We start from the raw sequence: 12,754 nt of genomic DNA on the forward strand, positions 1-12,754 counted from the left end.
TTACCTTCAAACGTTGAAAATTAGAATAACTTAGTGTTTCCCCTCTTACAACAGATTTAAAAGTATCCCAGACCACTTGGATTAAAGCAGTGTCCGAGTTGTGGGAAAAAAAATCTTTAATGGTCTCAGTCATATATCGTAAGTAATTCTCGTCGAGCAGGAGACTCCTTTGAAATGACCAATGATAGTTTGTATAACATTTTTTAAGGGAAAATGCCAGCTCTAGTATTATAGGATTGTGATCTGAAATCATCTGAGGTAGAATCTCTATTTCGGCATTCTCCAAAAAAAAAGAAGAAGTAAAGAAAAAATCTAACCAAACAAATTTTTTATGGGGATTTGAGAAAAAGGTAAAACCGGGATCGATTGATTTGTTTTTATTCCACACATCATACAATCCATTATTCAGTACTGTCTCCCTTAGAGCTTTATAGGTCTTGATCTTACGACCACTGTATTTTCCACATGTCCTAATATTGTACTTGGCATCGACATGGACATTAAGATCACCGCATAAAATTAGCGGTTGGCACCAGCCAGCTAATTCCAAATGAATAGTATTAAATACCTCACAATCGTCGAGGTTCGGACCATATAAACAACACAAAGTGAATCTGTTACCATTAATATTAAGCTCAGCCAATCCACATCTGCCCCATTTGTCTGATAATGTTCTACCACATTTGCCAAGATTTTTTCTCATAAGAATTGCGATCCCCCTTTTTACCCCAGTTTGTTTAGAGCTGATCAAGAGTTCTAACCCCAGATTCCTCAAGATACTGCGTTTTTCCCCTGGAATGTGGGTCTCCTGCAGGCATAAAATATCTATGCTTATAGATTGAATTAATTTACACAACACCCTGATCTTTTTGTAATCGTTGAGACCATTAATATTCATGGTACATATTTTTACTTTCTTATCCATTATACAATATTCTGATTTCAAAAAACATAAGGAGTCCTCTTCTGCAACATATGGATAAAGTTAACATAGAAAAAAAATTCTCGACCTGTTTTGCTCTGTACAATCTAGCATTTACCACTGCCTTACACCCCCACCACCACCCACCCAGACCCACCAATCCCAACACCCCCCCCTGTACCCCCCACTACCCCCCTCCCCAACATCAGAGGCTCAGGAACGTCCAGTTCCTGGAAAAAATGGTTTGCCGTGTCCCCCCGCTGCTAGGCCCTCACGAGAAAACACCAGTTAAGTACACACAAAAAAGAGCATTGTTAACATAGGAGAATAATTGTTCTGAGATAGAGTTATATGACTCATAATGACTCTAAATACTCCTTGGCTCTAATCTCAGATAAGAAGAATTTGGTCTGCCCTTTCACAATTATTTTTAGCTTGCCGGATTTTGCAATAATACAATAGCGCCTTTCTTTTTAAAATCAGGTATAAGTTGTGGGAGATGCCATCTTTGAGTCACCGTTGCTTGGCAAAAATCTGGCCTTAGCGGAGGCTTTTTTGTCAGGCCTTGCTAGCATAAAAATGTCTTCCCTTGCCAAAAAATTGTTGAAGGACACCAATATTGCCCTGGGATATTCCTCGGTGCCCTGACGCGGCTTTCTTATTGTAAACGGAAATCTGTGCGCCCTCTGCACTTCTTTAACCTAGTCCCAGGTGGACAATTGTGGAAAGGCTTCTTTAAGTAGTTCTATGATAAATCTCCTGGCATCCCCCCCTTCTTTTTTCTCCGGTATTCCAAGGAAACGCAGGTTATTCCTACGCGCCTGATTTTCCAAGCCCTGCAGTTTGTTAGTAATGTCGTCCTTAAGAGCTTTCACATTATCTAACTCCTGTTTCTGACTGATATTCTCATCTTCCAGAGCAGAGATCCTTGCCTCAGTTTCAGTCACTCTATCGGCTGTCTCACTACCCAGTTTCATAGCACGACGAACAGCATTCTTGAGTTTAGAACAGGTGGCCAGGGTGCGTAAATTTTCGGCTTTTATTTCAGCGCGATGCGTCATCATAGTGTTGTATATAGTTGTCAAGGTAATCTCCGCAGTACCGGGTGATGTGTTGCATACGTCTTGTACCAGGTTCGATGGATCATTATCCTCTGATAGCCTGAGCGCACCCTCTTGAGGTTTATTCACATCACTCACATCAGAACGCAAATCTGGCCCAAGTCCTGAATATGAGACATTGGCATCTGGGGCTGAATGCATAACCAAAGAGCGTTGCGAGGGTTTCTTTTTACGTCTTTTTACAGTGGAGGCAATTGTATTTGAAGAATTGGGATTGGTATTGACAATATCTTCATCCGTAGCAGAACTTATTTCCATACTACATTCTGCCCAATCCTTACTAACATTGGCGCTCTCTTCAGAAGATAAATCGGATAAGGAATAAAAATTCTCGGTAATGTCTTTTAGCCCCGGCGGCACACCTTCCTCTATAGCGCTCGCCCCCTGCACAGGCACAGAAAGAGAACCACCTGTGACAGCCTTTGCTGATAAGTGTTCGTGCAATTCTACTTGAATCATTGAGCTATCCCGAACTTCATCTCCCACAATGCACTGTCCTGATTTTCCAATAGCGCTAGCAGTGGGAAGCACTGTTTGATTCCCTTTTTGATTTGATTTAGTTTTAAACATTTCGGGGAGCGTTAATACAGCCTGTTTCGGAGTTACAGTAACAACATCTGTAGGTTTGGTGCTATGTATTAATGTTTGTTGCTCGCCAGTATTTTTGCTGCTTCGTGTACTTAAGGCCACTGTGGGCGCAGAGTCTTGTACTTGTACTTGCACTTGCATCTTCTTCTTACGGGACCCGCCGCCACGGCCCCGAACCATAAAAATTCGATATGGAAGAAGAACAGGAAAACGCCAACACGGTGCACGCCGTTGTATGAGCAGCAAGTCAGCTCGCATTCGAAGAATTAAAGGAGGAGCGGGCTCCCAACAATCAACAGGTCAAAATCCGGTAAGCAATTAATTCCGTTACTATGCTCGTGTTCGTTTTTGTGTTCAACACCTTCACCGCAGTTCACCGCGGTACTAGCTAGGCAAAATAGGAAGGAGGCAAGATGGCTGCCGTGCTGAGGGCTGTGTGAGCATCTCTGTCATCCGGCTTCGGACCCTCACCGGGACTCACCAACGCTATTGAATTTTGTTCGGCAGGGATATTCGGACTTTCTCGCCGTCCTTAGAAGTGGCAAAAGAAGTGCTTCCGATAAATAAAAACAGCCGCAAAAGTCATTTTCACGGCGTCAAGCAGCAAGCGGTAAGCGGTATCGCAATCGAGACTATCTGTGTATGCGAGTGTCGCTTCACCCGTATAGCTGTTTGGCGGCTGCTGCTTCTTATGATCTTTAAACCATCTAACAAAATTAATTTACTGAGCCTGTGACCTGCTAGGACAATCTACTAGCAAGAATATTCTTGAGTGATGGGTGAAACTGACGATGTACATGGTAAGACAGTAAGTCATTTATGGAGAAATTTAGACCACTTTAATAAATGTGCCATATTTCCCAGTTTTTCAGCAAAGCAATCTTTTTTTACCTGGGGTATATTTTTAGTGGACAACAAATACCATTCAAGAGATCCATGTACCAAAAGCTCCAACAAAAAAAGTTCATTATTGTCTAACATCTGCTTAGCTTTCCACTGCCATCCAACGCCATCCTGCCCAGCTTAGCCTCCTAGAATTCAAAGGACGTCTCATTCCATCAGACATCCCTTGGTCTCCACCTCATGCAAGCTGTGTCTTCTCTGATGAATGAATGAATGAATGAAAATGAATTTATACTGCGCGGTTGCTGCCCTGGGGCGTCCAAGCGCTAAGGAACCAGAAGGGGGTGTAGTGAGGCTGGCAGAACTGGGAGGAGGGGAAGGGGGCTGCAATGATTACGGGGATTTGAACAGATGTGTTTTAAGTTGCTTGCGGAAGGAGGCAAGGTTAGGATTTGATCTCAGGTGAAGGGGAAGGGAGTTCCAGATTTTTGAGGCGTTGAAGGTGAACATTCTTCCGCCTGCTCTAGTCCTTTTAATTCTGGGGACTGTTGCCATAAAAGCCTGACTAGAGCGTAGGTCTCTGCCTGGATGATATTGGCTAACTAGGCTACGCATGAGTTTGGGGCCCGAGTCCCAATAGGCCTGGTGGGCGATACACATTGCTTTGAAGGTGACTCTTTTTCGTACTGGCAGCCAGTGAAGGCTGGTCAGTGCCTCTCTGACTGGGGTTCTGCGTGGAATTTGCAGTAGGGTACGGGCCGCACAGTTCTGTACCCGTTGTAGTTTATTCAATGTGTACTCTGGGGCTCCCAGATAAAGGGCGTTATTTGAGTCCAGGCGTGATTGTATTATGCCCTGTATGGCTGTTTGTTTTGCCTCCATTGGGAGCAAGGGAAGAACCTTCTTCAGAGTCCGAAGAAGTCCAAAGCAGGTGGCAGAGAGCTTTGTGGCCTGAGTGTTAAGAGTCAGATTCCTGTCCAGCCATACCCCCAGGCTTTTGATGTTATCTTTCGGAACCGGGGGGGAGCCTAGACAGGTGGGCCATAATGACTTGAAAAGGATCGGATCGGCCGGGCCTAACAGCATAAGCTCTGTTTTGTCCCCGTTCAGCTTTAGTGAGGACAGGGTTATCCAGGACTTCACCTCCTCCAGGCATTTGGTTAGGCCCCCCGACGGAGAATGTTGGGCTTCCTGCGCTAAGGAGACCACCAGCTGTGTGTCGTCCGCATAGGATATGATCTTGACTCCATACGGACGAACTACCTCGGCCAGTGGCCTCATATAGATATTAAAGAGCGCAGGGCTAAGAGAGAAGCCCTGGGGGACTCCACACTTCAGGGGTATGCTGGAGGAGACTGCTTGTCCGTCAAACACCTGGAACGACCTATTGCTTAGGAAAGATTTTATCCAGAGCCAGGCCTTGTCCACGATGCCGACGTTTGATATACGGTTCAGTAAGGTGTTATGACTGACCGTGTCAAACGCCGCGCTAAGATCAAGGAGGACCACTGCCACTGATCCTCCTTGATCAATGATTTTCCTGGACTCCTCGACGACCATAAGGAGGGCGGACTCTGTTCCGTGCTTAGGCCTGAACCCTGTCTGGGTGGGGTCTAACAGCTGATTGCTTTCCAGATAGCTGACCAGTTGGAGATTGATGTACTTCTCCGCAATTTTGCTCACCCAGGGGAGTAGTGAGATCGGGCGGTAGTTGGCGAAGTCCGAGGGATCTAGCTGTGGCTTTTTTATTAGTGCTCGAACCATTGCCCGTTTCCAGGCAGGAGGAACAGTGGCAGAGTCAATGGATGCATTCACGAGATTCTTGATGATGGGTAGAACCGTCTGAGATGCCAGTAACATTGTCTCTGGGGGGGCCGGGTCGGTTGGTGAGCCAGATTTCACTTTCCGAGCCATAGATTCAACCGCTTCCAGGTCCATGCAGGGGAAGTGGTCAAGTGTGGGTGAGGAGGCTGGCTCAAGGTCTGACCCCCTGTTGTTGTCATGAGCTATTGGAGAGGCAGTGCTGGTTGGGAAAGAAGTGTATATCTTGTTTACTTTGGCCGAGAAGAATTCTGCCAGATCGTTACATTGGGCGGTTGATTTCTCCTTGTGAACACTAGAGGGGGGTGGTTTGATCAGTTTCTGCAGAGTTTGGAAGATTTCCCTGGGTTTGGAATTTGAGGATAGGATCTTGTTGGAAAAGTATATTGTTTGGGCAGTTTTTATCTCCTCTTTATATGTTTTTATTTCTTCCCGATATCGGGTTTTGTCCTCCATAGAGTAGTTTGAGCGCCATTTTCTTTCTGCTTTTCGGCAGTGTCGCTTTTTGTCTCTAAGGGCTTCCGTATACCATGGTGCTGTTTTGTGGGATCGTTTAGCCGATGATTTCTTAAGGGGGAGGATGGTCTCGAGGGAGTGCAGAATCCAGCTTTCGTACTCCTGGTTTGCCAGACAAGGGTCTTCATTATTTGAGGGGAGATTTTCCAATAGTTTATTTGTCCATTCATCCACTTGTATCCGTGCCCACGATCTCGCGTATCTAGTCGAGGGGGTTGGGAGAATGGGTTTCTCAGTGAACCAGGTGAAGGGCACCAAAGAATGGTCAGTCCAGGGGAGGGGGAGAGGGGGTTCAGTTGAGAGCTCCGCACAGTTGCTAAATACTGGATCTAAGAGGTGTCCCTTCGTATGAGTTGGAGTGTTCACTCGTTGAGTGAGTTGTAGTGCGGCCAGGTCGTCAGTCAGGGTAGTGGCCGTTGCGTCTGATGGCGAGTCAAAGTGTAAATTAAGGTCGCCTAACACAGTTACGTTTGCAGCAGTGCAAATGCGAGGTGCCACTATTGCTGGGAGACCGTTATGAAATTGTTTCGGGGGGCCGGGTGGGCGGTATATCAAGGTGCTTGAGAGGCAGTGGTTGGGGGAAAACTCCAGCGCGAAAGCTAAGCTTTCACAATCTGGAATGTTTTCCATGATGAGTCGGCAGCGATATAGGTCTTTTAATATGATTGCTAGTCCTCCCCCTCTGCCGTCTGGGCGGTCTTGACGAGTGATTTGATAACCAGCGGGGAGAGCAGCTACCACATCAGGGTCGGAATCAGACGTTAACCATGTTTCCGTAAGAAACAGTGCGTCCGGCTTACGTTCTTCTAGTAAGAGGGATATTTCCACCTTGTGTTTGGGGAGGGATCTGCAGTTTAAAAGGAGCATGCGGTATTCATGCCATGGGGCTTTTCTCTGCCTTATGGAGAGAAGCGCGCTACATTTTGGACAAGTAGCTGGAAGGGGTGTGGTGTCAAGAGCGTACTTCAGACAGTCATGTTCCACGGGTCTCAGGTCGTGGAGGGCAGCCGAGCTGTAGGCTATGGTCTGGTTTTCCTGGGGTGTAAAGGGTATGGCCCCTGGCCCGGACTCGGCGCGGACGAGCGCAGACGAGCTTGCCTTATGCACGCCTTCGGCGCGCATTCGTCGCGCCCGCTGCGCTCGTCCGCTGCGCTTCCTAAATGGACACATTTTTATAGGGGGTAAATCGGAAGGCGAGTGAGTGGGCGTGGCCTGTCCGGTGGGCGTGGCCTATGTCCTCGCAATGGCGGCGAGGTAAACAAAGACTCTCCGGTGGCAGCGTATTGCTCAGCTGACCTCCCGGGGTTTGTTCAGCGCGAGGTGCTCAGGGGGGGTAAGTGCAGCGGATGCTTATTTTAAAATACACAGCAAAAGTACAATTTTTAAAAGCTAGTCAGCGTTTCCGCTCTACTCCCGGCTCAAGCCTCAGGAGGTTCCGTTTTTACAATAAGAGCGCTAGAATTCAGCGCGCTTTTGTAGCGAGTGAGGGGGCGTGGCCTGTCCGGTGGGCGTGGCCTATGTCCTCGCAATGGCGGCGAGGTAAACAAAGACTCTCCGGTGGCAGCGTATTGCTCAGCTGACCTCCCGGGGTTTGTTCAGCGCAAGGTGCTCAGGGGGGGTAAGTGCAGCGGATGCTTATTTTAAAATACACAGCAAAAGTACAATTTTTAAAAGCTAGTCAGCGTTTCCGCTCTACTCCCGGCTCAAGCCTCAGGAGGTTCCGTTTTTACAATAAGAGCGCTAGAATTCAGCGCGCTTTTGTAGCGAGTGAGGGGGCGTGGCCTGTCCGATGGGCGTGGCCTATGTCCTCGCAATGGCGGCGAGGTAAACAAAGACTCTCCGGTGGCAGCGTATTGCTCAGCTGACCTCCCGGGGTTTGTTCAGCGCAAGGTGCTCAGGGGGGGTAAGTAAAGCGGATGCTTATTTTAAAATACACAGCAAAAGTACAATTTTTAAAAGCTAGTCAGCGTTTCCGCTCTACTCCCGGCTCAAGCCTCAGGAGGTTCCGTTTTTATGCTTCCTGACTGTGCTTTAGGAGAGCAAAGTGTCTCTGAAATGCTTTTCAAACATCCTCCGCCAAAGTATTTTTCATTGCTCACAACTGCTGTAAGGATATTTGGGAACTATAATCTATCTATACCATTGGTTTTCTTAGGCCATGTTAAAAATAGGAAATTATCAATATCCTCTACCCTTTAATTTGCCTGCCAATTACTCCCCTGCAACTGCTTTAACACCACCTGCACCTTATCAAGGTTACACATTTACTTTACTGAAATCATAGTAAAACATTTTTTAACTGAGCATAATCTAGTATGCTGGTTAATAAGATAACTAAATCATTAGTAATTAGTTTATATGAATAAGCATCTGTTAATTTAAACTTAAAATTACAAACTGAGCCACAGCATACAAAATTATGGGTTAGGATTTATGTTTACCTAACTTTAGCTATACATTCAAGTTTAGTTTACTTTCAACATAATCAAATACAACTAAATGAAAAAGGTTTGTCTTGAAATATGACATTAGGGCTAGAATAAAGCTTGTATTTATTGTAATTTATGGTCGAAATAAGAATGTAATACAATATTTTTTATTTTATTAACAATATTTACATTACATTGATTTAATAGTTGGTTTAAGAATTATACTTAGGGTATTTATGTAGTCTGAATTTAATATAACGGATTACAAAATCAATACCAGAGATAGTATTAATTATTTATAAAAAGTACTTAATTGCCATTTAATCTAATTATGGATTGGTAATTTTAGTGTTATAAAGTCGCATCTTAATTTTAATAATTATATTTAATATATGTCAGGGTTTTGTTTCACTTTAATCATAGTTCATGCTAGTAAATTCAATTACAAATAAGAAACATTATTGTTACATTTAGAATTAGGAATAGGCAAAAGAGTGAATATAAGAGAGGGCAATAAATTTAATTTTAATGTAATGGTTAAGCCGCAAAGTAAATGCAGACTGAAGTAAATGTGGTGATATAAAGGTATGGGCACCACATATTGCATTGTATGCTGTGAACGTCGTTTTGCTCACATTGTCCAATCAAAAGTTATGAATTAAATGTCACACTGCATTTAATGGAAAATGGAAAATGCCCTGCAGCATAGGTTGCAGGTAAAATATGCAATAAAAAGCATGTGTATTGATTCAGATGCGAATATGGCTGTCTTTCCATATTCTCACATCTGTTCTGTGCAACTGCATAGGTAAGCTGAACAAAAAGAGCTAGAATACTATGGGGAATATAATGGCAACTCAGAAAGAAGGCAGGGTAGAGTGGAGTAGTGCAGGATAGAGTGCAGAGGTGAGTGCCACAGAGTGGTGTAGAGTGCAGGGGTGCAGAGTAGATTAGAGTTGCAAAGAGTGCAGTGGTGTAGATTGGAGTGATGCAGAGTAAAGTGGTGCAGAGTGCAATAGAGTGACGTAGAATGGGGGGTGCAGAGTAGAGTCAGTGGCATAGAGTGCAGTGCCATAACATCCAGTGGCAGAGAGTGCAGTCATGCAGAGTAGGGTAGTGTACAGTGTGGTGGCATAGAGTGGAGTGGTGTAGAATGCATTGGCATAGAGTTCAGTGGTGCAGAGTAGAGTCCCGTAGACCATAGTGGTGTACAGTACAGTGGTGCAGAGTAGAATAGAGTGACATTAAATGCAGAGATGTATAGAGCAACGGTGTTAAGTAGTGTAGTGTGCAGTAGCATAGAGTGCAGTGGCATAGAGCGTTGCAAATTAGAGTATAGTGGCGTAGAGTGCAGTGGTGCAAAGTAGATGGCATAGAGTGCATTGGTTTTGCACAAAGTGGTGTACAGTACATTGGCATAGAGTGCAGTGGTTTAGAATAGAGTAGAGCACAGTGGCAAGGGGACAGTGGTGCAGAGTAGAGGGGTGTGGAGCAGCTTAAATTGCAGTTATGTAGCATAGATTGCAGTGGTATAGAGTGCAGTGGTGTAAAGTTGATTCTTTCAGAGTAGAGAGATGTGGTGTAGAGTGGAGTGGTGCAGGGTTGAACAGAGGGGTGCAGGGTAGAGTGGGCTGGCATATGCCAGTGGCATAGAGCCACTGGCATAGAGTAAAGTGGTGCAGGGTGGAGTGGCCTAGACTGGAGTGGTGTAGAGTGCAGTGACGGAGTGCAATGAGGCATAGAGGAGTAGAGTGCATTGGCAAAGTGTGCTGTAGAAATGTGTAGAATGAAGTGGCATAGAGTGCAGTCAGTCTCATGGAGTGCAGTGGTGAACAGTAGATAAGAGTGGCATAGAGTTGCTTGGCGTAGGCTGCAGTGGCATAGATTGCAGTGGCGTATAATGCTTTGCCATAGAGTGGCATAAAATAGAGTGGTGCAGAGTAGAGTGTAGTGGCACAGAGTGCCGTGTTGCAGAGTAGACTGTCGTAGAGTGCAGCGGTGTGCAATAGAGTGGTATAGAGTGCATTGGCGTAGCGTGCAGTGGCATAGAGTACAGCGGTACAGTGTAGAACTGAGTGATGTAGTGACGTAGGGCATAATGGTGTAGAGTGCAGTAGCATAGAGAGCCATACCGTACAGTACAGTAGTTCAGAGTATAACAAAGTGGCTTAGAGTGCAGTGACATTGAGTACAATGGTGTAGAGTGCAGTGGCATAGTGTTGCAGAGTATACTGGCGTAGAGTGCATTGGTTTCGAGTAAAGTGATGTGGAGCACACTGGCTGTATTAGAGTAGAGTGCAGTGGCGCAAAGTGGTACAGAGTAGAGTTGCGCAAAGTGTAGTTGTGCAGTGTTCCAGAGTACAGCACACAGAATAAATTGTTTAAAAGTACAATGCAGTGGTATAGAGTGGAGTTGTGTGGGAGAGAGTGCAGTGCCACAGAGTGCAGTGGTGTAGAGTAGAGTGGTGTAGAATGCACTTGTGCAGAGTAGATCAGAGTAGTGTATTCAATCGATTGAAATGTGGACACTGCAGCAAGAAGGCCCCATGGTTCACCGACGAACTCAAGAGCTCCAAGAAGAACTGCCGAGCCCTCGAGAGAGCCTGGAGAAGAGACCCAACACCGGACAACATGACTACCCTCAAGCTCGCCACCCGAAAGCACCATCAACTGATTCGCGCCACCAACGCACACAACAGCAAGGAACTCTTCAACATCGTGAAAGAGCTCTCCAACCCCAACGCCGGAATCAACTACATCACCCCATCGCAAGACCTCTGCAACTCCCTCGCCTCCTACTTCCACAACAAGATCGCTGACATACACAACAGCTTCAGCACACAACCAACGCTCCCCACGACCGCACCAACGCCCCCCACCACCACCCTCAGCGCCTGATCCCCAACCAACACCGAAGACACCATCCGCATGATGAACTCCATCCACTCCGGATCTCCTACCGACCCCTGCCCTCACCACGTCTTCAACAAGGCCGACGCTGTCATCGCACCACACCTGAAGGACATCATCAACATCTCCTTCGACACCGCCACCTTCCCTGAGAGCTGGAAGCACGCCGAACTCAGCGCTCTACTAAAGAAACCAACAGCGGACCCCACCGAACTCAAGAACTACCGCCCCATCTCGCTCCTCCCGTTTCCAGCCAAAGTCATCGAGAAGACAGTCAACAAGCAGCTGGCCACCTTCCTCGAGACGAACGGATCCCTCGACCCCTCCCAGTCGGGCTTCAGGGCCAACCACAGCACCGAGACCGCCCTCATCGCTGCCACCGATGACATCCGTGCCCTGCTTGACAACGGAGAGACAGCGGCCCTCATCCTCCTGGACCTCTCGGCGGCATTCGACACCGTCTGCCACCACACCCTAGTGGAGCGCCTCAGCAACATCGGAATCCAGGAGAAGGCACTGGAGTGGATCGTCTCCTTCCTCGCTGGAAGGACCCAGAGAGTCCGCCTACCACCGTTCAGATCAGAAGCCACGTAAGTCATCTGCGGCGTCCCTCAGGGCTCCTCGCTCAGCCCCACCCTCTTCAATGTCTTCAATGTCTACATGAGCCCCCTGGCGGCCATCGCACGCCAACACAACCTCAACATCATCTCCTACGCCGACGACACACAGCTGATCCTCTCCCTGACCAACGACCCCGCCACCACCAGAGCCGACCTACACGAAGGGATGAAACACGTAGCCGAATGGATGATGACCAGCCGCCTGAAACTGAACTCAGACAAGACGGAAGTCCTCATCCTGGCCCCTCACCCTCCGCCTGGGACGACTCCTGGTGGCCCCCCGCCCTGGGCGCCGCACCCAAACCAACAGACCACGCACGCAACCTGGGCTTCATCCTGGACTCCTCCCTCTCCATGACCAGACAAGTCAACGCCGTCTCCTCGTCCTGTTTCAACATCCTGCGCATGCTACGCAAGATCTTCCGGTGGATCCCCACCGAGACCAGGAAGACGGTCACCCAGGCCCTCGTCACCAGCCGCCTGGACTACGGCAACGCCCTCTACGCCGGAACTACCGCCAAGCTCCAGAAGAGACTCCAGCGAATCCAGAACGCCTCAGCCAGACTCATCCTCGACATCCCCTGACGCAGCCACATCTCCGGGCATCTCCGGGCATCTGAGAGACCTGCACTGGCTCCCCATCAACAAGAGAATCACCTTCTGTCTCCTCATCCACGCACACAAAGCCCTACACGACCAAGGCCCGAGTTACCTCAACAGCCGCCTCAACTTCTACGCTCCCACACGCCACCTCCGATCAACCAGCCAAGCGCTCGCCGCTGTCCCTCGCATCCGAAGAGCCACAATAGGAGGAAGATCCTTCTCCCACCTGGCCGCCAAGACCTGGAACTCCCTCCTTACCCACCTCCGCCTGACCCAAGACCACCTCGCCTTCAGGAAGCAGCTCAAGACCTGGCTGTTCGAGCAGTAGCGGACCCCCCCCTCCCGAAGCGCCTTGAGACCCTCCGGGTGAGTAGTGCGCTA

Source organism: Lissotriton vulgaris, chromosome 2_1, assembly GCF_964263255.1.
Source record: "Lissotriton vulgaris chromosome 2_1, aLisVul1.2, whole genome shotgun sequence".
NCBI classification, from domain to species: domain Eukaryota; kingdom Metazoa; phylum Chordata; class Amphibia; order Caudata; family Salamandridae; genus Lissotriton; species Lissotriton vulgaris.